Below are 27759 nucleotides of genomic sequence, written 5' to 3'. Positions count from 1 at the left end.
TACCAGTACTTTCTTGTCATCTTCCAGCAATTAGAGCTAGCCTTCATATGAACATCAGCTGGTTTGTAACACCACAGAAGTGGAATGTTAAGGATGTAACATTTTCAGTTACTCAAGCACTTGGGTGAAACTCATAACTATTTCTTGGGCATGCAGTGTTATTTAGAAGTACACATTCCTTGCAGTAGGAAGAGTGTATCAGAAAGAATACCATCATAATTCTACAACATTGATTTCAGCAATCAAAAAGAGGTCACTCACACAATTCTACAAAAGAGCTTTACACGCTGCATAATTCAGTAGGCTTGTAAATCCATAAAGGATGAAAATTTATGGCACTGATGAATCAATATGGGAGCTTTGGCGCTAGCAGGATACTTTCAACATGAGCTCAAGAGCAGAACCAGATCCTTCAGGTGACATTAGAATTGGCATGTTAAATTCAGAAATCTGAGTGTTAAGAAAAGAGTTTGAAAAACTGTTGTTCTATCATGTTACAGATATTTGCAATACAGAGCTCAATTTTCTTTCTACTTTTCACTATTATAAGAGTAACTCTAATTCCAAGGTCCATGCTCCTTTGAAAATTTAAAGATTTGCAATGTAAAGGCAAACTGGTTACATCCATCAGTCACTACTTCGAGGTTTTTTGTCAAATCCATCAACAAAATCTAATCCTGACAAGTGCGCATTTATGACCCTGCAGTGATTGCCTCTCAGATTTCTCCTCCTCTCTCTACTCAGATGTGCAGTTCTGAACTCATCCTCAGTGAAAGACAGCTCTGAGGTCTGAAAGAGGAGTGCAGGACTGTGAAAACAAGAACAGCGAAGGGAAATCATTACAAGTCTGAGTTGTAGGATGGTGTCATAGGGAAAATGAGTTTGGGAAGGGACCTCATAAGGTCAACTAGAGATTTGAGCAAGAGATTGGAGCCTGTTGTTCAGGGCTTGATCTGAAAACCTCCACAGACGGAAATTGCACAATTTTGTCTGGGCAACGTGTTACAAGTCATGAATGACCTCATGATTGAAAAGCTTTTCCCTATGTCTAATCAGAAACTCCCTTCTGTCAATTTATGTTCTTCGTCTCTTATTCTCCTGATATGCACCACTGTGAAGAGCCTTCTCTTCCCAAAGCTGAACAAGCCCTATTCGCTCTGCACCTCTGCATGGAGTACACACTCCAGCCTTCCCTTGGGGTTCCTCTGCTGAGCTCTGTCCACTTTGTCAATGTCTTACTTCTTCTGGGGGGCCAAAGTACTGAATGCTGTATGTTTGTTATTCTCTAAAAAGTGCTGAGTAGAAGGAGATAATCATCACTTCCCTCAACGTGCTGGTTATTATTCTGCTAATACTGCCCAGATACTGTCAGTGTATTTTCTTTCCAGGGCACGCTGCTGGCTCATGTTCAGCTTGATGTCTACCAAGCAGGTCACTTTCAACAGGTCTGCTCTCCAGCTAGCCAGTTCCCAGCCTGTACCATTACCGGAAGTTATTCTTTCCAAAATTTGGCATTTGACCTTGTTGAATTTTCTTAGGTTCCTGTTGTCCCATTCCTCCATCCTGTCTAGGTGACTCTTAATGGCACCCTGCCTACAACATATTTAGAATCATAGAATAGTTATGGTTAGAAAGGACCTTAAGATCATCTAGTTCCAAACCCCCTGCCATGGGCAGGGACACCTCACACTAAACCATCTCACCCAAGGCTCTGTCCAACCTGGCCTTGAACACTGCCAGGGATGGAGCAATCACAACTTCCATGGGCAACCCATTCCAGTGCTTCACCACCCTTACAGTAAAGAACTTCTTCCTTATATCTAATCTAAACTTCCCCTGTTTAAGTTTTAACCCATTACCCCTTGTCCTATCACTACAGTCCCTAATGAAGAGTCCCTCCCCAGCATCCCTATAGGCCCCCCTTCAGATACTGGAAGGCTGCTATGAGGTCTCCACGCAGCCTTCTCTTCTCCAGGCTGAACAGCCCCAACTTTCTCAGCCTGTCTTCATACAGGAGGTGCTCCAGTCCCCTGATCATCCTCATAGCCCTCGTCTGGACTTGTTCCAACAGTTCCATCTCCTTTTTATGTTGAGGACATCAGAACTGCACACAATACTCCAAGTGAGGTCTCACAAGAGCCGAGTAGAGGGGCAGGATCACCTCCTTCGACCTGCTGGTCACGCTCCTCTTGATGCAGCCCAGGATACAGTTGGCTTTCTGGGCTGCAAGTGCACACTGAAGCCGGCTCATGTTCATTTTCTCATCAACCAACACCCCCAAGTCTTTCTCCACAGGGCTGCTCTGAATCTCTTCTCTGCCCAGCCTGTAGCTGTGCCTGGGATTGCTCCAACCCAGGTACAGGACCTTGCACTTGGCATGGTTAAACTTCATAAGGTTGGCATCAGCCCACCTCACAAGTGTGTCAAGGTCCCTCTGGATGGCATTCCTTCCCTCCAGTGTATCAACCGAACCACACAGCTTGGTGTCATCGGCAAACTTGCTGAGGGTGCACTCAATCCCACTACAGTCAGCGACAAAGATGCTGAACAAGACCGGTCCCAACACCGATCCCTGAGGGACACCACTCGTTACTGGTCTCCAGCTGGACATTGAGCCATTGACCACAACTCTTTGCATGCAGCCATCCAGCCAGTTCTTTATTCACTGAGTGCTCCACCTATGCCTCTCCAATTTAGAGACAAGGATGTTGTGTGGGACAGTGTCGAACGCTTTACACAAGTCCACGTAGATGACATCAACTGCTCTACCCCTGTCCATCAGTTCTGTAGCCCCATCATAGAAGGCCACCAAATTGGTCAGGCAGGATTTCCCCTTAGTGAAGCCATGCTGGCTGTCACCAAGCACCTTGTTGATTTTCATGTGCCTTAGCATGCCTTCCAGGAGAATCTTCTCCAAGATTTTGCCAGGCACAGAGGTGACACTGACTGGTCTGTAATTCCCCGGGTCATCCATTTTCCCCTTCTTGAAAATGGGGGTTATATTTCCCTTTTTCCAGTCGTCGGGAACTTCACCCGACTGCCATGATTTTTCAAATATGATGGCCAGTGGCCTAGCAACTTCATTCACCAGCTCCTTCAGGACCCGCAGATGGATCTCATCAGGACCCATGGACTTGTGCACGTTCAGGTTCTTAAGATAGTCTCAAACCAGATCCTCTCCTACTGTGACCCTAGAATCTTCATTCTCACAGTCCCTGCATCTGCCTTCCAAGACTTGGGTGGTTTGGTCAGAGCCTTTGCCAGTGAAGACTGAGGCAAAGAAGTCATTAAGAACTTCAGCCTTCTCCAAATCCAGGGTAGCCAGTTCTCCTGATAGCTTCTGGAGGGGGCCCACATTGTCCCTAGTCTGTCTTTTATTTGCAGTGTAATTATAGAATCCCTTCCTGTTTTCTTTCTCATCCCTAGCCAAGTGTAATTCTAACTGGGCCTTAGCTTTCCTAACCTGATCCCTAGCTTCATGGACAACATCTGTGCATTCTTCCCAGGCCGCCTGTCCTTGCTTCCACCTTTTATAAGCCTCTTTTTTCCCTCAAAGTTTCCTGTGCAGCTCCTTATTGATCCAAGGAGGTCTCCTGGCCCTTCTGCTGCACTTCTTTCTAGTTGCGACGCAACATTCCTGAGCTTGTAAAAATTTATTGTTGCCTGCAATTTGATGACATCCGCAAACTTAAGTACTCTATCACCACTCCATGCCACTGATAAAGATGTTCAACGGGACCTATTAGAGACACCTGCAGAGTCTGTTCTATGCCTCGAGGTAGGTTAACACCCATTAGCCCCTGCCCTTTGAGCTGTATCATCCAAGCAGCTTTTTACCCATGCAGATCATAACATCCTAACTTGAATACAAGAATACTGTAGGAAACACTGTCAAAAGCCTTGCCAAAGTGGAGGTAGATGACATATACCACTTTTCTTTCACCCACAAATGAGCTAATATAGAGATTTTATAATAGAAGGAGGCAATTTGGTTGAGCTCAATTCACCTTCAGTAAATCATGTTGCAGAAACCAAATTAATGACCTATGCACATTTCCAGACACATTACCTTGTCCCACCAGTCTATGCACTGGGCACTGAGCCCCATTAGAGGCCTTTAAAGCCCTGCCTAACACTGTCCCTACTGTCATCTCCTTCCTGAAGGCCACAATCTCCCATGATTTCATGCAGACTCATGAACTATGCCAAAACTTCCATAATAAATAAGCCTGCCGTACGCAGATCTAAATGTGTACATAATCTATATGTGCAGTTGGTGTCTCACTGGTGACCCTTTTGCTTCTGCTCCTGCATTACCTCGTAAACTGGAGAGCAAAGAGGTCAGCTAGCAAATACAGCTGAATTTTACTTAACTGACTGTGGATGACCTGTATATGAAAAATACATCCAAAATTATATGCTAGGGAAGGGAAAAAGTGTTTGAAAAGAGTTTTGAATGAATCCATATGTTTTGTTAAACTGTATTTTTAGGGATAAATCCATTTTATTCACAGCTTGACAAGCAGCATTCAATTATTTATGCTCATGACAGAACAAAACCGGATTAGTTTTCTGACAAGACACTGAAAAAAAATCAGATTTATTTTGAAATCAGCCAAAATGTTTATTTGTGTCATTTTGTAATTTTTCTCAGTATTGCTACTTGGTAATCAGCTGACCAAGTTTTCAACAGAAGAAGGCGTTCATTAATCCTTGAGTTCAAAGGGAGTCCCCACCTGCCTCATCCCACTTTTGATTCTCCACCTCATGCCATTGCCCTCCAAACCAGCACTTCAAAGTTGAATGGTTCTCTTGGCAGATTGCTGGAAGCCTTCTCTTCTTCGGATCTCTAAGTGTGCAGCAGCCAACTGGCCTGCAAGTAGAAGCAGAAAGTAGTGAAGTTAAAGAAAGAGTGAAAAAGTTTGGATGCCTATCTGAATGCTAGCTGCTTCCATTAGTAATAATCCATTGTTCAGTGAGAGAGCTAGTGTTAATGACCCCTGTTCAGGAAAGCATTTAAACAGAGGCTTAACTCCGTCCCTATTCAGGCTGGCACTTATGTCTCAGTTTAAGTGCTATCCTGAATAGACTTTTTTTTCCTGAATCTGGGCCAATTTCAGTTCATCATCCCTGAGGAACAGATGCATTCTTCCCCCCCTTCCTAACAAGTGTAGAAAAACATGAATCTAATATGTAGCATGGAAGCGGGAACAGGATAAAAAGAGGAACCTCCTGTCTTCCTATCAGCACAGACCTACCAGCATGTACTCCCCCAGCACCCAGTAGTACTCAAGGCTTCTCATAGATGGCTGGTGGAGGTCACTGCAACCCTGCACCATATGAAGCAAGAAGATGTGTCACATCAGGTTGGGTTGATGGAAAGTACCTCATTTTATATCCATCTTTGCATTCCTGGGAAGGAGCAAGGGTTTTTTTTTTGCAAAATGCTGTAAGATTCAAGGACAAAGCTGCAAACTGCACAACATTATTACTCATTATTCAATGAGTCATCACTGATTACCCAACATCAACAGCAGTAAGAACATGTCTCATCTCCTAAGGCTCACCTATGGCCTTATGAGTAGGGGAGATGGGAAGGGATGTAGCAACTGCCCTATGTTTGGGGGGGAAGTTTATGACTACACATTGAGAAAGAAGTATATCAAAGGATACCCTAAAAGATGTAAAGAGCTGATAAGCACCAAGTTCCTACAACCGTCTTCCACAGGCCCCGTTTAAAAATTCCAGGAATGATTTTTTTTTTCAGCAGCATGTTTGCAGGCAGTCAAAATTACCCCAACCACTACCTTTCTCTGCTAAGTTACGCACAGAGCTCTCATCCCATGAGACTCTTCTTCCCACAAATCCAGAGAAGCAGGGCTACCTGACCCCTTGGCGGGACTGTCCAAGGCACAAAAGCATTGAGCACAAGAATGGGCATATTTTTGTATGAGTTCAACCCAAGAAAAGTGACGTTGAGACTTTTGACTTTGCAGAGAAACTAGTGATGCTGGCTCAACATATACTGTAACTCGCAGAGTTAACGGCACTGGCAAATCAAATGTTGTTTATGTTCAGCACAGGCAGGGGAGGAAGGAAACAGGAAGATTAATTAAAAATTTTCTAGGTGGTAAATGTGATGAATAGAATCCATGGAGCAAGGCTCAGTCCCACTGGAAAAATGGTATCCTGATGTCTTTCTTTAGCCCCAGTACGAATCAAAACTATTCCTGTCACTAAGATGCTAAAAGGAAGTTAAAAGGAAGGTAGACACTTTCATTTCATTGAGCTCATTATTAACATGGGAAGGAAAAAGCAGCAGAATATGAGGAAGGTGCCTCTAAGGTCACTGGTAGTGATGGGCTAGAAGAGTTTTGAAATCTGTTTCAAGGAGCTTGGAAAAGTGAAACCCACATTGAATGCCATCATTGGACTATGACAATGTTTTCATTGCATTCAACGTATTTCACAAGGTTCAGCTATGTAAATATATGGGCTGCCTTTCCCTCAATAAAGGGTGCAGCTTGCAAAGCCTAAGGAATTTTTGGTTGTGTTTTTTCATATATGATCTAGTAGCCTTCCTTTCTCTTTCATATTATAAACATATTATTACAAATAGTCAGTGAATAGACTTTTCTTCTTTTTCCTTGCATTGCTTAAAAAAAAATGAATTGTTATAAGATTTAATGATATGATAAGCTTTAAAGTTCCCCTGGGAAGCTACCACAGCCTTACTGATTTACATAAGCATTTTCCTACACATAATACAGCATGCAAGCTCTCTGATCTCATTATTCATTAGAAAATTAATGATATCTCTCAAACGTGAAAGCAGACCAGTTCTGCAGAGAGTGCTGGAAATTGGCTAGTTCTCGACGCGGTAGTCATTTTCAATTTACTGGCTTGAAAAAAAGATGCTTTTAAGCAAATAAAAGGGTGCTGACATCAAACAGATACTTGTCTTGCTGCCAGGGAACGAGATGCCTTTTAAGGCAGGAAGGTGGGACTTGAGTGATGTGAATAGGAAGAAAAGAAAACAAGCCAGTCAGAGTTAAGCAGCTCTGCCCCATTCATGAAAAATGTCTAGGCTCATTTCCTCATTGCCAGAGGTCTTTTTTGCTTAGATTCTAAAGCCTGTGCTCTGTTCTTGCCAATAATAAATAGCAGCCTGTTGTTAGAAAAAGTGCGAATTATGGAGGTTTTTTAAGTGCTTTTCCCCAAGCTGCACAACTTGTGGCATCCCATAGATCAAGAGACAATGTTACTAAACCCCTCAAAATTTGCTGATAACTATATCCCAAAATTGAGACTGTCTGTGATTGTTACAGAATGAGCTATGGCATATTCACTCACAAGGAGCAAATGTTGATCATCAGGGATGGCATGAATTGCCATATGACTGACCAGATTAAGATCTGATTTTTATCCTGTTTCTATTTAGATTATAGGAGCAGCAATTAGCAAAGGCTAACTCCACTGTGCAAGTCTGCTAGTTTGGGATATGACTAACAAACAGGATGGTTGTTTCTGTCGCTGTAGTAACACAACTGTCAGGGCATTAGGAGGGGAGTCTCTAGATGCACAGTGTCTCAAAGCGGAACACCTTTGTGTCCATCTCTTGTAGTAAAATGGATGAAACCTGTGCCTGCTGCTTGTTGAAGTAGATATAATCTTTCCTTGTGAGATTTGATTGCTGCTTTTTAATGCAATTCATAGCTCAGATAGCAACAGAAATTGTTCTGGGGTGTGGTAGAAAAGGGATATTAGACATGCACTGCAACATCCTGTTTTGGAACTAGTTTGATATGAGGCTCAGCATTACAAAATTCTGCACTCAAGCTGTTACTTGCCAAATCTTTTGCACATTTGTTTTTTCTTTCCTGTGATCGGTAGCAACATAAAAGGAAACATCTGGCTTTGCACTGTCCAGATTAGGGGATGCCATAGGAAAAACACACCATTTGAAATAAGGTAGTATGAGAATCTGTGCAATTTTCACACTCTTCCAGTAGGGAACCAAATATGTGCTACCACAGTGAGAATTCTACCACACTTCCACCAGGGAAGGCAAAGTGCTGCTTTGGTGTTGTGATGTTTTGACCATGTCTTCAACCATTATGATATCTAATGAAAAAAAAAAAAACAACTAAAAATTGTCCAGTTATAGCTGTCACCTGAGTGTCAACTGTGCTTTGGAGGATGAGATTTGCACACCTTTTCTGAGTTGAGATCAGTGCCCTGCGAGGGAAGCAATGGTTCTGTCAGAGAACTCCTATGGATGTGTATGAGTATATATGTTTGGGGGTTAGATTAAAATCTCTGGTGAGTCTTTACTAATGGCAGGAGTTATTAGGTTAAAATATCAAGACATGTTTGGAAAGAAAGAGGTTTCCTCTCTGGAAGAAAGGAAAATCTTACTTGCTCTTGCATTATTCATCAGCTGCAAGACTCCTATGTAGAACCCCTCAAATCTATACTAAAAACTATGATCTTAAGGTCCTTTCCAACCCTAACTATTCTATGATTCTATGATACCTGAAATAAAATTCTCTTGCAGACCCAAACCTTGCAGCCAAGGACAATGTGGTCTTTCTGCAAAAAGCTGAAAAAGCTGTTACTTCATGGGTTGTTTTGAAGTAAGATTTTCTCCCTAGTAAGATTCAAGGCCATAGAAAAAGGTAGCCAGCAGACACAGAATAAGAGTGGGACTGTTGAACCAAACATTGCCCAGGCAACTATTGATCCTGTAGTGAAACGAGGGACTGTAGTGGTAGGACAAGGGGTAATGGGTTCAAACTTAAACAGGGGAAGTTCAGGTTAGATATAAGGAAGAAGTATTTACTGTGAGGGTGATGAGGCACTGGAATGTGTTACCCAAAGAAGTTGTGAAAGCTCCATTCCTGGAGGTGCTCAAGGCTGGACTGGACAGAGCCTTGGGTGACACGGTTTAGTGTGAGGTGTCCCTGCCTATAGCAGGGGGGTTGGAATTTGATGATCTTAAGGTCCTTTCCAACCCTAACTGTTCAGCGATATGAGGATGCTCTCAGGACTAATGAAATTAAGGGCTTCCTCTAGAAATCACATTAAATGCATCTGAAAGAAGCATGCATTATCTTGCCTTTTAGTGATTAGTTGTGCTTCCCATGGTGGCAGGAGCCACGCATAATGATACCCCCAAGGGGACAGAAGACTAAGGAGTAGAATTCCCTTTAAGAAAAATGCCAGCCAAGATGACACTTACAAAATCAATAGGACATGCTTTCTGTTACTGGAAAGATGAGAGTCATGAATTTTAAAAACTGTTATGCATATTGAACACAACTCACCATAGAAGAACTATGAAGTATTATAATAGTCTTGAAATGTGAACAGCACGTAAACTATGCAGTCTCCAAAGAATTCACAGAGAAAGGCATGCAAAAATGACCAAAGGTTGATTGAGGGCCATGAAGGGGGCAGGTGGAGGATCCATTCTGCTTTGGAATGAGTGACCACAAGACTTGGAAGCGGTAGTCTTAGGTGAACAGATGAAGGCGAGAAAAAAATGCACAGGTGAAGTAAGTAGGATACAGAAAGGGTGTAGCTAGCTTGGAAAAGATTCGCTTGTGTCGAGCAGACCTAAATCTTAACTGTGAAAGATAACCCCTAAAATACAAGATTACTCTAGATTGATGATCTGTAGATTTCTACAGCTGAGGAAATCAACAAGAACTCATTTTGAAAATATTGCCCAATAAAATGGGTCACTCCAGTCTGGTGAAAATCCTAGAGGACAGTCAAGGCTATGATGAACTGAGGCCAGCGATGCTCTGAAATTGGCATCATGTTTTCTTCTAGCAGTTACAAAATGCTCCAAAGCTCTAATCAAATCCCACTCACGTGGGTTTTCTACAATGGGCTTCACTTTGTTCCTTGTAGATTTCACTGGTACTTTCAGTTAATGCAGGAGGATCCAGTAAACCCAAAGCACTTCTAATTAATACAGTTTGTCTAGTAAACATGGGTAAATCCTTGGGTGACTAAGGTCCAAGGCAAGATGGAAAACTGAAGGCAGTGGGGTAGATTTGTCACCAAACCACCAACATCACTTTGAGGGCTGATATTACCTGTATTAGTCCTAGTGGAGCAAACCATGGAGAGACACTAACACAGGAAATGTGCACAGTGCCATACTTCAAGTTCAGCACCCAAGTTTGGAGCCTGGATAGTAATGCACTGCTGTGGGTTATGTTTTTAAGATGGGTGCCTAAATCCACCCCTCTTCTTCTAAAAGCAGGTACTTAGGCATCTAAAAATAGGTCTGCATAATTATCCTTTGGAAAGCAGATTTTAAACTGTGCAGCTGACACTTGGGAATTCCAAGTGGCTGATCAAACTGAATAGAAAACTGTAGCTATAAAGTGAATGAGTGACCAGACTATATTGAAAAGACTGGCTTATTATGACAAGAAAAGCCAGTAGCACTTTTCCCATGATCACCAGCACTTTGATTTCCTCAGTACAAAGTCCAATGAAGAGAAGAATTTCATCCAGTATCCCACATCTGGATATTGCCTTATTCTGTAATTTGCTTTGTGTTTTTATTAGACTTACATTTTATTTCAGTGGGAAGTTCTTTTTAATTTGCAAAGTGTATGAAGCAGCTTGTATACACAGGAAGCTATTTACCACAAACCTCTGATTCTGGGGGAAGAGAGGGCAGGGTAAAATTACTGGAAATTGAGATTTAGAAACAAAAATGGTGTGGATATTAGTTGAAGAAAGCAGAAGATATTGCTACACAAATCACATGGGAAATAATAAAACTCTGCACATGGAAATCTACTTTTAGGAGCCTCTCACAAAAAATCTTTCTCTCTTGAGGCAGTCATATCCATGACACACACATGGCACCAGCAAAGTAAGTGTCACACAGAGTAGAGGTTGAACCCTTGCGTTAGAACTCTAGAGATAAGTCAAAGAATAGTACAAATCTAACAGCAGTTTTAGTATTGGTGTTACTGATGTAATCACTGCTTTAAGAAGCTTCTCGCCTTTAGTATTGATTTGGATCTGTCACATGTACGGAATCTAGCACAAACCCTGGTACAGTATTAACCTCTCAGCAGCTTCTAATGCACTTGGACCAAGGTGAGATGACACAGTTGCTTATCTTGGTGTTCCAGGTAGGTGACCTTATGTTGCAAGTCCTAAAGCTAGGCTCATCATACTCTCAAACTACCAGAGATGTATGGTTTCACATCAGTTGAATAATAGACATAATTCTTTTTTTCAGAACAAGGACCTCTAAGAGAGATCAGAACACTAAAATTAGAAGTCCATGTTTCCCTCCATTGACTCCAAGGGGAGACTACACGGCTACATGGAGATGCCTTGAGACTGGCAAGATGATTGTCATTCCTATTGTTGCCTTTGGGCAGCTATATCTCATACGTCTAGTCTCACTAGACACTTAGCAATAGGTGATCTGAATCCTGACTGGGATTTCTAGAGAAATATGGAATTGTATAAGACTTATTCTGCAAATCTCATAAACTTCTCTTAGGTGGCTCCTGGGAGGTTTCTCCATTACATGCAGTGACTCTGCTGGTACCAGGTAGGCTGGGATAGAGATATTTGAGACAGGCACAAAATGTTGGATACAATAGCTCTAGTCTGCTGTGGATCCTGGAATAAAAAGGTGACCTAGACCTGGACCTCATCTCACAGGACAGAGAAGGCAAAAAAATTCATATCTTTTCCACTGGACCTGTGCAGAAGCTGATCTGTAAAGGATGCATCAGTTTTCTTCGCCTCTCTGAAACCTAAGGACCATCCAATGTTTTGATGTCAGTAGATGCACTAATGTTCATTCATATAATTCTAAATGAACATGTGATATACTTAGATCCATATTCTATTATACTCACAAAATACTTTTCACACTTCATTGTGAAAGTTTATGCTGGGCAAGAAGATGAAGTTCACTATGACTGATCAAGTACACAAGAACACAGCCATGGGAAAATGCTAAGTACAATGCAAAGTGATGGACTTCATGATGATATTTTTATCTTTCTCATAGGCAGAATGCTGAAAGGGATGTTCCAGCAATGAGTCACCTCCTGTTCAGCTTGCTCAGGTGCTGACCTCAGTGGCAACAATAGCAGTATCAGCTTTTTGGAGAATATTTTCTTTCAGATCCTCACATCTTGAAGCTAAAGACAAGTTCCAAACTCTTGCAACACCTCTTACTTGCTATGCTTCCTCCTGGACGATGTTTTGATGGTTTCTTATTGCTGCAGCAGGATTTTAATTGCCTGAAGGATAGGAAGCAAATTGTTGTGAGCCATTTCAGTATGTGTACTATGATCTAACTGAGAGGCTTAAACCTCATTTGGAACACCTAAGACAGAGAAAAAATAAATTATAGTGACATTATAAAGCACAGGTTCAGTCATCAGTGGGGAAAGTTGTGCAATGAACATGGTGACTAAGTGTTACTGCCCATGAGTGGAAGAGAGTAAACCAAATTCTTCAACAGAGAGGAAGAAGCCGTTTCTCCACCAGTGCAGAAAGAGGGAAGAGACAAAGTGGTGTCTTCTCAGCGACAGTGCCCCTGGCTCTACAGACATGAAATTGCCAGCTCAGCCCTGGGAAAAGAAAAAATAGTTTCAGAATCACTGTGCTATACCAGCCAATCAGTCTCCTGCTGAGACCACTGATGGATCAGTACATGCAAACGGCTAACTAGAGTTTTGTAGATTTCAATGTGATGTTCAGACCCTTTAAGTCTTATGCTTTGTATTGGTGAGTGCCGCAGCACCAAAGGTTTTTCTCACTTGTCCCAAGAGCATCTTCCCACAGACCTGCAAAACATCTGTACAAAAGCCAGAAACAAAAGCTTGGCTCCTAAGCAGAGCTAGCAAAAATTTTCCACCAGAATATTTGTATCTCAGAAGGTGTCATTTCATCAGAATTTAATCTTTCCTCTGGAACTTGCTACTTTTGACACTGTTACCATGCCAAAACCCAAACACAATTAAATAAGATCAAACTTTCCTGTATGGGAACAAATGCTGGGTTTGTTGGGTTTTTTTTTGTCCTTTTAAAAGGAGTTTTATTTTTGTAATTTGAAGAAATAAACTCCAGAAGTTAAAGCTTACATTTGATTCCTCGACTTTCAGATAACTCAAAAATATATTTTTCTGATTAGTCTGTTTCACAATATTATTTTTGTTGTTCTTGTTCATTAGCAGGGAGACCAATCAACTACCCAGTGCAAACTTGGCATGTCCTCAATGATGAAGGTTATGGAGTCCAACCAGCAGTATGGAAAGCCAGAATCACACAGCAATCCTTTTCTCATCTTGTGCTGTTTCTTAAAGATTTTTGAGGACTAATTCTATTAGGAGAAGCTCAGAGAAGATGCTGGGAGGCCAGGAAACTTGGAAAAACTTGGAGTGAACACAGTGCAAATCTGTGTCACCTCTGTGCCTACAGGATTTCATGGCACCAGACTCCCAAATATTACTGTGGAAAAGGCCACTCACTGAGATGGGACTGAGCTCTTTGCAAAGGATCCATGAGACAGATGTGCAAATCTCTTTTCTACCATGCCTTTTGGGATCTCTTTATGAGGTTATTTCGTACGTCAGAAACGGCCCTTTCTTTGAGAACCCTTGCTGTTTGAAGGGGACTACTTACTCCTCTTGAGCTTCTCTTTTCCTTGAGAGTCAGGACCCGTCACAGCTGCAAGCCTGTTGAGCAGCATAACACATCAGCAGACCTCTGTGCCCAAGCAGAGCTTTGATCACAAACAAGGAAGACATCAGCAGAGCACACTCTTTGCTGAAAAGTAATTCCACACTTAAAGTACACAATGACAAAATGTACTGCTTTTCAAAAGGGACACCGACACAGCACTATACCAGGCCATGTGGAGATAATCAAACTAGCCTGCAAGGCTGTTAGGGTACCCAAAGCAGTCTACCTGCCATAGCACTCAGCCTTGTCTAATACAACCTTCATATCAAAGACATCCAGTCCTCTGAGCAGAGCTTCAGTCCTTCTGCCAGAAGAGAAGGGTAAAGCTATCCTTTATGGAGCCTTAGGGTCTAAACCTGCCCTGACACCTATGATAAGTTAAGTGGGATATGTCTGCACAGCACCATATCCCATGATGTTAGCTTTCCCAAGACTAGTATGCCAGTATGAAGAGCACTGGGGCACTATAAGCACCCATGCTCTTTGGCGCAAAGAGCTGAGAAGCCAAAGCAGTAGATATTGCCCCATGGAATGTGGGTGACTGCACTGCATTTCTTTTGACTTCTCTACAGATAAAGCTATGCCCTTTGGGATAAAGCTATTACCAAACCCAGGGTAAATATGCACTGTACGATATGAGTAGTGCTCTTGTAAAACGGGATTGTGCTCAATTTGGCAGAGATGAGTTTATTGGAATGAGCTGCAGCAGCAATAAAACGTAGACACTTTTAGATAATGTCATCAGTGGCCATCATATAGTTAATACTAATTGGGTTCCCAAATACCAAGAAGACAAATTCTTGTAGCAGCATGTAATTAGTGGCGGTTAGACTATGCTTGAATTTGCTGCTTAGTGCTCCCATGAAATTGGTTCCTTGGGGCATATCACAGAGGAGAAGTAACTACAAAAGATGTTTCCCAAAATTTCATTCCTGTGTCTTGCTCCCATGAAGCCAATGAAAATACCCACATCAGTAGTGGAATTGTGAAATCGGTTTCTTCCTTTTGATTAAAGTGTACAGAAAGGAACCTAAGTTACAGAATGATAATATCAAATCCCCAAAGACAGACACTTCCTCCTGATACTTAGCATCTTGGCTGGGTATTTGTGCAAGATTTCTTATCTCAGCAGCATGTGGGAGCTGGGAACAAAGACCATCAGGGAAGCTGGTGGTACCGTTGTTTTCCACTCTGAATTAGTCATCTGAAAGCCTAGCTGGTAGCTCAGACTGCAGTGCTGAGCGGTGCATTGCTCCATAACAAGAACAGCAAGCCTGAGAGCGTTTGCCTCCACTGCAATTCAATCAGGGTGTCTTGCAGCTCGAATTGCTACTATTTTGTGGGTCACTACCTCCTCCAATATTCTGTGTGCCCTCTCTTGTTTTCTTTTCATTTGCTATGCAGGCTCGCAGACCTTCCTGCTAGGTTTCACTTGGGAGGCCCAGAACCCCTGTTCTGCAAATCCTAACAGGACCTTGATGGATGTTAATGTCTCTGCCTTTCATATCATTTTACCAGTGAAACCTTTGATCTGTCAGCAGTCTTTATATCAATGCAGTCATCTCATAAAATGGAGAATATGACAAAAATATCTGTTGTGCTAACATCAAGTATTTCCCCCCACCCCTCATAAAAATGCAGCATTAGGGAGTTTACTTTACCCTTCAGCAGCCAGATGTGCCGTGAGGGTAGAACTGGGAGCAAAAACATTTCTTCATTTTATTTTGGGTTGCTTTTTTTAGAAAAGCAGTCTGGTAAAGGAACTTGTAAAGCAACAAGTACTGTACATTATGATTCAGAGCAGCAAGGGACAGCTGGAGAGACTTGATTGGCTCCAGCCCAATGAAACAGAGGCTTCTTGTGACCAGCTGCTGTGCTGCAGCATGAATGACAAGGGTAATAATTGATTACTAACTGGCAGCTCAAAAGGAAGAAAGAATTAACAAGAGTGATGAGGTGCTTTACAGCTTGGTAACTGTAAAACCAGTAGAACAATTAGCAGAAAAAGAAAGGGTTTTCACTTCTTACCTTAGAGCTACAAGGACAGTGCTAGTTATTGTAAATCGCATGACAAGCAAGCCAGACGGGCAGGTCAGTGAGTAATATGGGGGCTTTGCACACCCACAGGTCCCCCGGAATCATTCAGCAGATTTACCGGGGAGCAGCTAAAACTCAATCAAAAGTATCCAGCCATGCCAATTACATTGGTAGTCAAGGCAAGGTCTCTGAGCCGTCAGCCATAATATCATAGTGGATCTGAAACCTCCAGCGAATGGTGCATTGTGACAAACCAATTCTTTGCCTTTCAGTGGGCGATCGCTCGATGGCACATACACTCTTTCTGCCCTGAGAATAAATGCATGCCTTTTTCTTTTCCTTCTCTTTCCCCCCCCTTCTTCTTGTAAATGGCTTTTGTGCTCACCAGTAAATGCACTGGATGCATTGTTGCTACACCTTTCTTCAAGGGGCTTGTACTGACCTCATGCTCTGGGCCATGTAAAGCCTTCTGGCCATGGAGAGCCAGCCTCTGCCCCTTTTTCATGCAGAGTAGCACCTCACTTTGGGCCAGATCATGGCCAGCATGCCAATGCAAGAAGTAAGGGGCCATAACGTGTCCTATGTCTTGCTTCTCACACACAGGGGAATAATAGCCTCTGAGGACTATGCCCTTTCCTTAGCCCAAGTGGGAAGAAGGGCGAACTTGATGTATCCTTCATTTCCTTTCCCAAGGCATCTGGCAGCAGGAAGCATGTGCTGTGCCAACTACAGACCCGTCACGGTTTGCTCCCTTCCCAGAGCTGCAAGGAGACAGGTCTGACCCAGCGGTAGCTCAGCAGTGGGTGGCTCCTTTCCTGGGGCAGAAGCACCATGGTTTGGTCTAGCTCTCTGTGAGCAGAGCTGCTAAAATCAATGGGACTAATCATGGGGAAAGGTATCATTCAGCATGAGCAAAGCTGGCAGCCTCCAATCTGACATATGGAAAATGCTCTTCTGGTTACTGGTTGAAGCCTCTTCAACCCAGCTCACCCTCACCCCTCCTCCCACTCCAGAATCTGTCATCCTTCTGCTTATGAAGTAGCTCCTTACCACTGGCAAAGTCTGCACCTTCCAACTCAAGATTACCGAGATTTGCCTCTTCTATCTCTAGCAATTTGAAAGCTAAATAACCTATTCAAATTGAGGGTTTAGCCATCTTCTCAGCTACTACAAAGACAGCTCTCCCCAGGGGTGAATTCTTACTACCTACCTCTAATGACTACATGAGGATGGTGCTGTGGCTGCCCCATCCCTGGCAGTGTTCAAGGCCAGGCTGGACAGGGCTTTGAGTAACCTGGTCTAGTGGGGCCTGTCCCTGCTTATGGCAGGGGGTTGGAACTAGATGGTATCTAAGATCCTTTCCAACCCTAAACATACTATGATTCTATAGTCTCACACTGGCCTATGAACTTGCCTCAACAAGTATTTAAGAGCTGACTTTGAAATTTCTATGATTCTATAGTTTCACACTGGCCTATGAACTTGCCTCAACAAGTATTTAAGAGCTGACTTTGAAATCTTTTGGAAGATATAGAATGGGGAACAACACTGTCATGCCCTGTTCAGGGTCTGACAGTGACATTTAAGACCAGCGGAGACATTCAGTAATGCATTAAGGAGATCAGGATCAGTCCCCTCTGCAACTTGGGGGCACAGCAGCTTAAGCTGCACAGCAAGTAGAAAGGTGGGCTCAGGCTGCTAATGTGGCATCCCACTAACAAGAAAACCTGCCATGACGGAGGAGAACTGAGCTGCTCCAGGGTAGGGGTAACAGGGGCTGTCCTTGCTCCCAGTGAGCAGGACACTAATGAAATAAACTTCAGACAGAGGATGCTGCAGTAGAGCTCAAGATGTACAAATGCAAATGGTACAGGAGGCATGTCTTCATCAATTCACACTTGAAGACTCCTCTAAGGACTGTACAGGGAACTTTAGTAAAAAATCTACTGAAAATCCAAGGCCTGGGGGTAGGTTGGCAGGTCTGGGGTTTTTGTTATTATATACATAGAGCAAAAATGTGCTTGACTAATCTAAACCTTGTGTTACCTTCTTATACTGCTGGAGCAATTATAGTTGAGAAAAAAGCCAACCCAAAACACATCACCCAATATGGAAATACTTTTTTTTTCATGTTTGACATTTTTACATATTTACTGACAGGGCAAAGCCTATGATCTAATCGGTCTCCATTTCCCATAACTGCTGAGAAGGGGCTGGCCCCTCCTCCACATTCCTCAAAGGGCTAATGATTAGAAAGAAGGCCATGCAAAACTCAACAGAATTAACTCCATCTATCATGTAGTGCTGCTGAACTAGGGGAAAAGAAAAAAATGCTTTCTCCCAAAGGTGTGCTCATTGAAGGGTACAGAGCGACTGTGAGTTTCTGTGGCAGAAATGGAGTCATTTTGAAGAAACAAGGTAGTTTTAGCCACTTGTTCTGGAAAGTGAGAAGCTATTCTGCTTTCCTTTTGCTGAAATGCATTCCTTCCCCACCCTTTTTAAAAATCTTTTTAGTAGCAATGCCACAGCATGCTGGGAAGAAGGAAGAAAGAAAGGAAAAGAGAGAAAAGAAAAGAGAGAAAGAGAGAAAGAAAGAGAGATAGGAAGAGAGAAAGGAAGAGAGATAGAAAGAGAGATAGAGAGAGAGATAGATAGAGATGATAGATGATAGAGAGATGGTAGAAAGAGAGATGATAGAAAGAGAGATGATAGATGATAGAAAGAGAGATGATAGATGATAGAAAGAGGGAAGGGAGGGAGGAAGGAGGGAAGGAAGGAGGGGAAGGAGGGAGGGGGGGAAGGAAGGGAGGGGGGGAAGGAAGGAAGGAAGGAAGGAAGGAAGGGAGGGGGAGGAAGGAAGGGAGGAAGGAAGGAAGGAAGGAAGGAAGGAAGGAAGGAAGGAAGGAAGGAAGGAAGGAAGGAAGGAAGGAAGGAAGGAAGGAAGGAAGGAAGGAAGGAAGGAAGGAAGGAAGGAAGGAAGGAAGGAAGGAAGGAAGGAAGGAAGGAAGGAAGGAAGGAAGGAAGGAAGGAAGGAAGGAAGGAAGGAAGGAAGGAAGGAAGGAAGGACCCCAGTTCTGCTCTTGTCAAAGGTGATGGACCCATCTCAGTGTGTCAAGCAAACTGCCTTCAGTACAGATCAAACAGACACAAAGCGCTAGCATCCTGGCTCAGGAAAAGACAAGCAGCAGCTGTTTCCTCCAGAGAAGCTGTAGAGACACAGCTGCAAGCAAGAGAGAGCAAATAATCAGGTGGTCACAGAAACAACAGAAACTGGAAGCAGAGCACAAATTATGTCATCAATGGTGATCAAGGTTTTTGGAGCTTGGAAGGAATTAAAAACTATCCCAGAGAGTAAACTGATCTTCTCAGAGAGCTGTAAGAGCACAGTTAACTTTTCTTCTCAGGCTTCCCCCATGCATGCTAGCACCATCCCATCATGCTGCTGTGACAACTCATGGGAACAGGAGGGGGCCACAGGTGAGAAGAGATCTCACCCTGTGGAAACATGGCATAGAAATGCTGTATCTGGGGGCAGCCAAAAGTAAGATGCTTACTTGCTGTATAGGCAGAAATGTCAGTTGTTGTAAGTGCTGTCAGCAGATAAGCCCTTGCTTTCAGTGGCTTATCACTTTGCCACGCAACTAAGTTCAGGCATCACCTGTGCAAGACCTTTGGCCATAGTGGAGAGGGATATCCTGGGATTTAACTGTCAGTTTGTTTTTTCCTTGATGCTGGCAAAAATAGTTTAGCTGATTGTAAGAACAAAGTGAGGAATAAGGAAAGGAGATTGGGGCTCACTGTCAAGAAGAAATTGGACTGGGACAAGCAGCTGGGATTTGTTGTGGGAAAGGATGAGTTGTGAGTCAGCATTGATTTGGGACATCAAAACTTGAGGGAGAATCTAGGAGTAGAAGGGCAAGAATAGAGGTGCTAAGGGAGAGGTCTGAGAGGGAACTGGAACTGTGACTCGCCAACAGAGTACAGTGGTCTCACAGAGGACTTATTCTTATCCCACTTTAAAGATGAGGACACTGGGTCACAGGGACATTGACTTCTCCAAAGACATGCAGGTAATTATGACAGTAAATATAAATCCGTTGCATTTCTATTCAGACACAGGAAAAGTGGGGCTTGCCATGTGACCACCCTTCTTTTTGGTACCAAACGGATTGCCTCTCATACCTTCACAATGGGATGTAGGAAACTTGAGTATTTCTCAGAGCTCTCCTGCTGGACAGCAAACAGCATGGGTCCCTCACTCCACCTCACTGGGGTCCTGTTGCTTGTGGCTTTCAGGAAATGTGATGGACCAAGCAACTCACTAAAGCACTATGTGGCAGAAGACCCAGTCAAGCCCCAGAGCATGCTCTGCAAGAGAGAAATAGGGCATGAGGTTTTCTTATTCAATGCTCTCTGCTTACAAGTGCAAAGGTCTCAGGTTTTCTCAGGTTTTGCTGCAAAGCCAAAATTCACCAAAGGAAAAAAAAAAAAAAAAGAATCTGGTAATCTGTTATATTAAAGATCCTGAAGAACACAGCAAGAAAAGGAACTACCTGCTTGCAAGCGTATTTCCTACCTTGCACAACTTTATTCAACTGTGTTTATACAAGTGGGTCTGGCTCATGCGGCTTGTTCAGACAGCACTAGTAGGACTTTTTTACTGAAAAGAACAGTACAGGAAAGGATTCATAAACTGTGGGAGAAACCCAAATTCCTGTATAAAGCGTCTGGAATCTTTCAATAGCTTTCCAGTGACTTGTCCTGTTCATTGCAGGTTTCTACAAACATACCAACAAGAGGACAATAGCTTAGCAGCCAGCAGACTATCATCATCACCACCACCACATTATTATTCCACCAGATTTACCAGTGGGGAAGGAAAGATAATTCCTCTTTGTAAACTATCAACTGCTCCTGAAAGGGCAACATGGCCTCACAGAAACCTCCAGACTTTTTTCCTCTGCTTTAATTATCACATACTAAATGCATCACCATCTACCATGCACCCACACAATTTCAGGCTTATTTTGTGACTTCTGCTATTCTACAGGCTTCAGGAATAAATCAAGATATGCGTGCATCATGACAAAAATATTCCATGCTCCCATTTAAGGAAGAAGATATGGAGGTATCATTAGATACTAGGAGTTTGTTCACAAAGGTGGGGAATAGAGAGTGTAGGTGCTTCATGGGACTGCAATCAGCTTAAAATTACTGTGATTCAAATTGAAAGTAAAAGGCACTGATGCACTTATTGCTTGAAATTAAAGTGCACATCAAAAGGGGGTTAGTGTTGTTAAGCAAAACTGAAAGTGTTGCAGATAAAACACCTATTCCGCTAATCCTCCACTTAGACATTCTCATTTCTTCACTTCACCTACACATGCAGGGCTTCCCCTCTGCTGCCATCAAACTTTCAGAAAAAAAATTATTATTTCTAAACTTCATTACAATTTAAGTTAGCAGCACAGAGTGCAAGACCCTGGGAAAACTGTTCTGAGAAGAGGATTGGTCTTACGGTAAAACACTGGACAGAGACTTCTGAAACGGGTGCAGTTCTGAGGTCCTATGTAGGTTTCCTGTGTCTGATCAAGCCATTCTGTGCATCTGTCCTTCAATTCCCAAATGTCAAAGACGGAGTGATATCACAGCGTTCCCACACTCAGCTTGATGGGACTGTGTCAAGCTTATACTTTGGAGGTTGGGTTGTAGACTTCACTTCTGCTTGGCCTCTGATCTCTGTTAGCAAGCTGCCCATGTGTTTCATTCAGCACCAAGGGAGGCTTAGCTCAGCATAGGGAACCCTCTGCCCTTTGACAGGCTACTGCACATATGCACATTAAATCATCAGAGCAAAGTACAAGAACAGCTTTGGGAGGTGAGATCTGTAAACAGTCTTTGGGCTAAGGTAGCTTGTGACAGCCCAGCAGATAGAACATTAGGTCAAACTAAGGTGGCTTGACCGTTTAAAGACAATGCTGGCCCTGATCCTCTTTTGTAAGGGGCATTTTAGATGAACTATATATGATCTTTTCACACTGCCAGCCTTCCTGAACTTGCAACTCTTCCAATCCTTCTGCTGAGATTCCCAGCACACATTTGTGCTTCTGTCTCATCCAGTCCAGGGAAACATATTTTGCAAAAAAAATTCTTCTTAAATCCCCTTTCTTTTATGCAGTGACAGCAAAACAAAAGAATCAGAACACAGCCTGTGACTGTAGCCTTCAAGTTTAAGATCACATTAGCAAGAATTTATCTACATTCACATTAGATTCACAAGAAAAAAAAACTGACAAGCCTGTGTTGTTTGAAGCTATGAGTAAAGGAGGAATAAAAACACAAGTAATAAAGCTGTCTGGTTGGAGAAGAACTAAAAAGTGCATACAGGAAAGCACAGAGCATGGGAAATAGCTTTTTGCTATTACTTGTCAAAAAGGCAGGAGAGAGGGTTTTGAAGAGTAACTAGTATTAGCAGTAGTGGAATTTCCCCACCAGTGGGAGAACCACAGCAAAATTTCACAAGGAAAGGGTGTATGAGAAACAAGTTCTGATATTCAGCACACCTTAAACCCCTCTCTTGGAAGGATGCCTCATGTCATGCAATTCTTTAGTGTTGCGAGGTCTCATGCAACTCGCAGAAACAGCTACACACCAACTCTGGGGCTTCCAGCCTTCAGGCTACCAAGATCCCAAGATGCTGCTCTGTACTCCCTCGTAGCCTTGAAGACCTGTCCCAGCCCCAGACTCACCTTTACCTCTGACCCTGCATGCTTTGTAACGCCTGGTATCTCTCCCCGTAAGTGAGTTTTATAGGGACCATATTATTAACCTAATTCAAGGCATCAAAGAAGGAAGTCAGGTTCATTAAGCCTTTCAGAAAGCTGTATCTAATAATAAACATTATTTTGCTTTAATTCCAGGGGCACTGCCACAACCCAGTTGGACAGAGCAGCTGTACCAGGCTCCTCAGGGCAGAGGAGTCCAGGCTGTGAGTCAGAACAGGCTCCCTCTCCATTCATTGCACCAACACCATTGGTTTTATGATCTCCAGGAGGAGATGGCTGTGGGTGCCAGGGGTGGATCTGCAGAATGGTTACATCAGGGCACTGTGCATCCGGAAGTAAACCTAACAGGAAGGATATGATCTTGAAGGATACGTTTGTCATATTACTTGAAATTTTGAAGACTAAATTAGGTGAAAGGCAGCTCTTTCACTCAGACATCCACCCGAGACCAGGGACTTCACACTGTCTCAGGAAAGCAGTGCAAGCACAGAAGGGTTTCAGCGCTGCTAGCGAAGTGCCACTGATGATAAATGCAATGTAAGTGAGCACAGAGCAAAGCCCTTTCAGTTCATTAAAATGTAAGGCTTAGAGCCTGGAAGAGGGGAGGTTGGGATCAACCCTATGGAAAACTCCTGTGGAATTTAACAGAAAAAATATAGCAGATTTTGAAAGCTTATTGGGAATATTCCTTCCCCTGAAAAGGTTTTGGGTTTTTTGCACTGGTTTCCTTGAAATCTGTCCTCACATATTTCTGCAGACCCTCCTGGATTCATACCTATTACATTTCACTAGACTTTTCCATGCAGACATGCAAACTGAAACCACAGAAAATATTTTCATGCACCCTCCACCCTCCAGAGCAAACCCACCACTTTCTCCCCGACTCCAGCAAGGTGTGACGTGGCGGCTTCCTCAGAGGTGCCAGCCAGCCCTGAGCAGCAGGCAGAGAGGCAGCAGAACCAGCAGAGGGAAATAAAGCCAGCTTCTAGGTAAAGATCCTGTGCTCACTGCCATTCCCCTCCTTTCTTTTGCTGCCGAGCTGCACAGCAAGTAAATAGACTCACAGATTGGAGGATGTTTATAAGCCACTCTTAGTAGAACACTGACAATCCTGAGCAGGAGGTGTCCACGAGCTAGCAAATCCAGCTCTGGTGAAACTGAGTGCACCTCCTATTGAGACCGGAGGGAGCTGCTCCCAATTACACTAAGGCTGAATATGGCCCCATTACTGACTTTATTTTTTATTGTTGAACATTGCTTAAAAAAAAAAAAAAAAAGACACTGGAAAAATGTGCATTCTATCAAGTGTTGTGAAACTGTGTGGGTTGGAGAAGGCTCAGTTTTTAATAAAGGAAACATTCATTTCAAGGACTTCTGTTAGACAGAAAAGAGGAGGCAAGCAGGAAGCTGAAGCCTTTCTCCTAACCCTAGTTCTCCCTTTGCTATTAAACAATAATATTTTTAATGAAAAAGAAAAGGGAAAAAAAAGAGGGGGGCAGTAGGAAACCATGTAACCGTGGAGGCTGAGGAGGTTCCCTTACCTTTGCCAAGGTCAAAGCCTGGCACCACTTAGAGTGGAAGAGTGCTGGGTGCTCAGCTGGCTCTGTGGGGATCCTAGTTGTGTCCCATTCACAGGAAAAGGTGACACACTGGCCTTTCTCTGGCTACTTTCAGGTTCATTTTTGAAAGGTTCCTATGGAACGTTTAAAAGGAAAAAAAAGGTAGAATTTTAGTGGCAGATTTAAACCAACCAGAAAACTCGGCATACACTCCTTGAGTCACATCCAGGAATACCTACATGTACAGTGAAGAATACAGAATACATATGCATATACATACTGAAGAATACAGTCTTCAGTCCTGTTACATTTTCAAAGGCATTTTCCACCAGGGGGGTATAGGCCTCCTGAGTTTTAGGTATAGTTAATTCTTCCCAACTTCCCTCTGTTCTGCTTCCTCCTTATTGTTTTCATCTGCCAGTACATCCCTGCCTGATTTGTCATAATTTCATGTTGACATACTGTAGTAAGACAATTGCAGCTGCTCTCTCTGAAGAATGCAAACAGGGATCTGTCATCTTCTCTCCCTTCCTCTCCCTCCCCCTCCCGGCAGGGATGAATTTCACTGGGAATGAAGGAACCGTAAGTCACCACCAAGAAGTGGCTGCGGTCTGCCTGTGCAGAAGGCTGGCAGATGATCCCTTGTCACTCAGATCTTTGTTTGGACATTACAGTTTATGCTCAGGCTAAATGCTCACCCGTTCAAGTGTGTGTATGTTTATGTAGTCAACTCTGGGATGCAAACGGCATTCCTCTTATCATACAGAGAGAGGATATGAGCTCATTCATAAAGAATCCCTGCTCTGGGGTGCCCCACTCACTTAATCCAAGCATCCCCTGCATGTCCCTTCTTCTGAAAGCATGGAAGAAAAGCAAAGCACAGTGCTATTGGCTTTTAATAAGTGGGATAATATATTTCAGAGAGGAGCTCAGACAGGAGAGGAAATGAACTTGGCTAGACAGTCACTTAAAACAAAAAGAAAAAGGGGGGGGGGGGGAATTTGCAAAACTCATTCCATTATTTCATGTAAATATACTTGGCTAAGACAGGCTGATATAATCGTAAGATGCTGAATAAGACTAAAGGCCATGTCTCCCCTTTAGACAGATTTAGCAATGCAGCATTGTTTATTAGTCTGCTTGATAAGGAAACAAATAGATTATTCCCTTGGCAGTTGCTGACTGTCAAAATAAGCAAAGCTCCAAATGTTGTACAAAGCCTCTGATCCTGGAAAAAGGCCCCATGACTGGTACAGCACCCAAATCAACCCACTGGGGCTCTACCTGAGCTGAGGGATCAGCTTATGTGATATGCTTTGCAGGTCTGGGCTTAAAATGGGAGCAATGAGCAGCTCATGTTGTAGGCATGTGACTCAGCACACACACAAATTGGAGTGTAACTGGGATGCATCAGTGCATCTGAAAGGTTTTCTGCTCAGGGCTTTGGTTGAACACATAACCCCCAAGTGGTGAATTAGTAAATAAGATTTAGGAGGAAGAAAAGCAAGGAAGAATGGGGAGAGAGCTGTTGCCACTGAATGTGGTGTGACTGTTTGGGCTCATTAAAACAGAGGACATTAAAAAGCTAGGAATGGTTCTTAAAGGTGCTGCAACAGTCGTGAAAACCTTGTATGAGACCTCTCACCATAGGCAAAAAAGACAGCTACCACTTAACAGATCTGACAGCCACAGCCAGCACCAGGTCTGCTCTGCCTGTGCCAAACTGCCAGTGAGGAAGAAGGCAGGGCATGTAGCACAGCCATGAATGTGCCAGGAGGTGCATCTCTCCTGCCCTTCTGTCATAGTTTCCACCCCTTTCCCTAGTCTTCACCTTCCACTGAAAAAAGGTCCACTTCTGACATCCCACAAGACAAGAAAGCTTAGCTTTGCCTGCAATAATAGGCTGCCTTTAAAAATACTTGAGTGACTTCAGTCTGTTTATTTTATCCAAGAAGATGTGCCCAGGCAAAGGTTTCTAAATGCTTCCATGGTAAGACCACAGGGCTCTCATCTAGCAAGTGAAAAGCCTAACAAGACTTCTGATAGCAAGGTGACATGTGAAAAGAGATATCTTAGAGGTAAAATGTCCACTCCAAGGAGAGTTATCGACTGGAGCAACTCACCCAGATGTGAAGGGGTACAATGATAAGACATCTTTATACCATGGCAACTTTCCCTCTTGTCATAGTCAAGTTCAGCTTCCCAATATGGGGACTTGACACAGGAACTGCTGGACAAGGTGTCTTTTTCCATGTGATCAGTGAGCTCAGACAACATCATAATTTCAACAGTCTCTGCCAGCTATAGTGCCAGAGAGGCTGAGAGCTGCCCCAGTGAAGTTAGGACACCATCCCAAAGTCCCTGGGAACTCAAAGAAACAGAAGCTGCAGAAGGTGGGAAAAAGGAGTAGTCGTAACAAAAAGCTGAAGGGTAGACCAGTACAGTCAGAGATGAAGAGGCATGATAATATCTCAAAGGGGATACTAGTGCCACTCAGTTTGCAGCTCTGATATGGGGAGGGAGCAGGTCCTGGGTGATCCTGCAGCAAGGACCATGTACTCCCTGGATCTATGCTTGTCAGCCCACTCTGCTAGAGTGTTAGAAACAGCTCCCTTCCCAAACCCTGCCCCACTCCACCACCTGTCCCACCATGCCCCACTAACCACCAGTCCTGAGGCTAAGCTGCACCTCCTTCACTCCTCGCAAAGGTGACATGCATGAACACACGCACAGGATTACACTGTCACTTTCAAAGTCTTGCTCAAGATCACATAAGAAGCCTGTGTGAATGCAAAGTGCAGAAATAACCTTCTGAGTCTTGAGCTAGTACCCAACCCATGAGGCACATTTTTCCATAGGGACTTCCTTCATAAAGCCATGCCTGAAATGTTCCGATCTTCCTCCTGTACAAGCCAATGAGGAGTCTATAGTCATTGTCAGCAGGAACATGATCATCCATGTACAATATTGAATTAAAAAGTTAGAAATAGAAATGGCTACAGGTTACACTGGAGGCAATTTTTCCAGTGTGTGGGATTTATCCAGACGTCATGATGCTCTTCTGTTTAAATTTCAAGCTGCTGAAGATACGTGGTGACATAAGCAACTCACTGGTATCCTTTCAGTGAATCTTCAGCACTTGTTGTTGATGAGAAAGCTTAAAAATGGAATGGGAGATGAATGAAAACTGAAAAAAAATGTGAATAGAACTCGAACTACTTTCTAAATCTCATTTTTTAGCCACTCCTGTAAATACTTGCACCCTGAACTTTTGGCACTGGCAATATTTCTTATGCTTATGATTTAAAGTGTGGGGTGCAGCTTATAGTCTTTCAAAATTAATGGGAACTTCCTATCACAAAAGCGCAAACACCTTTTTTAAGACTTGTCATTTTGCAAGTGGTTTATAATTTTCAGAAATTGTTTTTAAACCATTTTCTTCTAAATCTCATGATGTGACTGAGCTGGGCCCAGTTTTTACTAATGTTTTCTACCATGTAACAACTGATAAAAATTACTATAAAACAGTTTGAATGGGAAACATAAGTTAAAAGTGAAGATTGTTTCAAACTTTTCGTCATATTTATTATTTCTTTAAATGCAGCTAGTGATTTTGGATCCAATTTCCAGAA

At 43.1% G+C, this 27759-nt stretch overlaps 1 long non-coding RNA gene across 1 annotated transcript; it reads right to left on the bottom strand.

Moving 5' to 3' along the window:
* Window positions 1-4603: 4603 nt before the first annotated feature.
* On the bottom strand, window positions 4604-23690 carry LOC134162031 (uncharacterized). The gene is made up of 3 exons (XR_009964167.1): window positions 23438-23690; window positions 19966-20151; window positions 4604-4873 (listed from the first exon to the last, which is right to left on the bottom strand). It is a non-coding gene; the product is annotated as an uncharacterized LOC134162031 (long non-coding RNA).
* Between the last annotated feature and the right edge of the window lie 4069 nt (window positions 23691-27759).

Source organism: Pezoporus occidentalis, unplaced genomic scaffold (genome assembly GCF_034315485.1).
Source record: "Pezoporus occidentalis ecotype Australia unplaced genomic scaffold, CSIRO_AGI_Poc_V1 ctg182, whole genome shotgun sequence".
Classification (NCBI taxonomy): Eukaryota; Metazoa; Chordata; class Aves; order Psittaciformes; family Psittacidae; genus Pezoporus; species Pezoporus occidentalis.
This window is presented reverse-complemented; position numbering and strand designations above follow the sequence as displayed.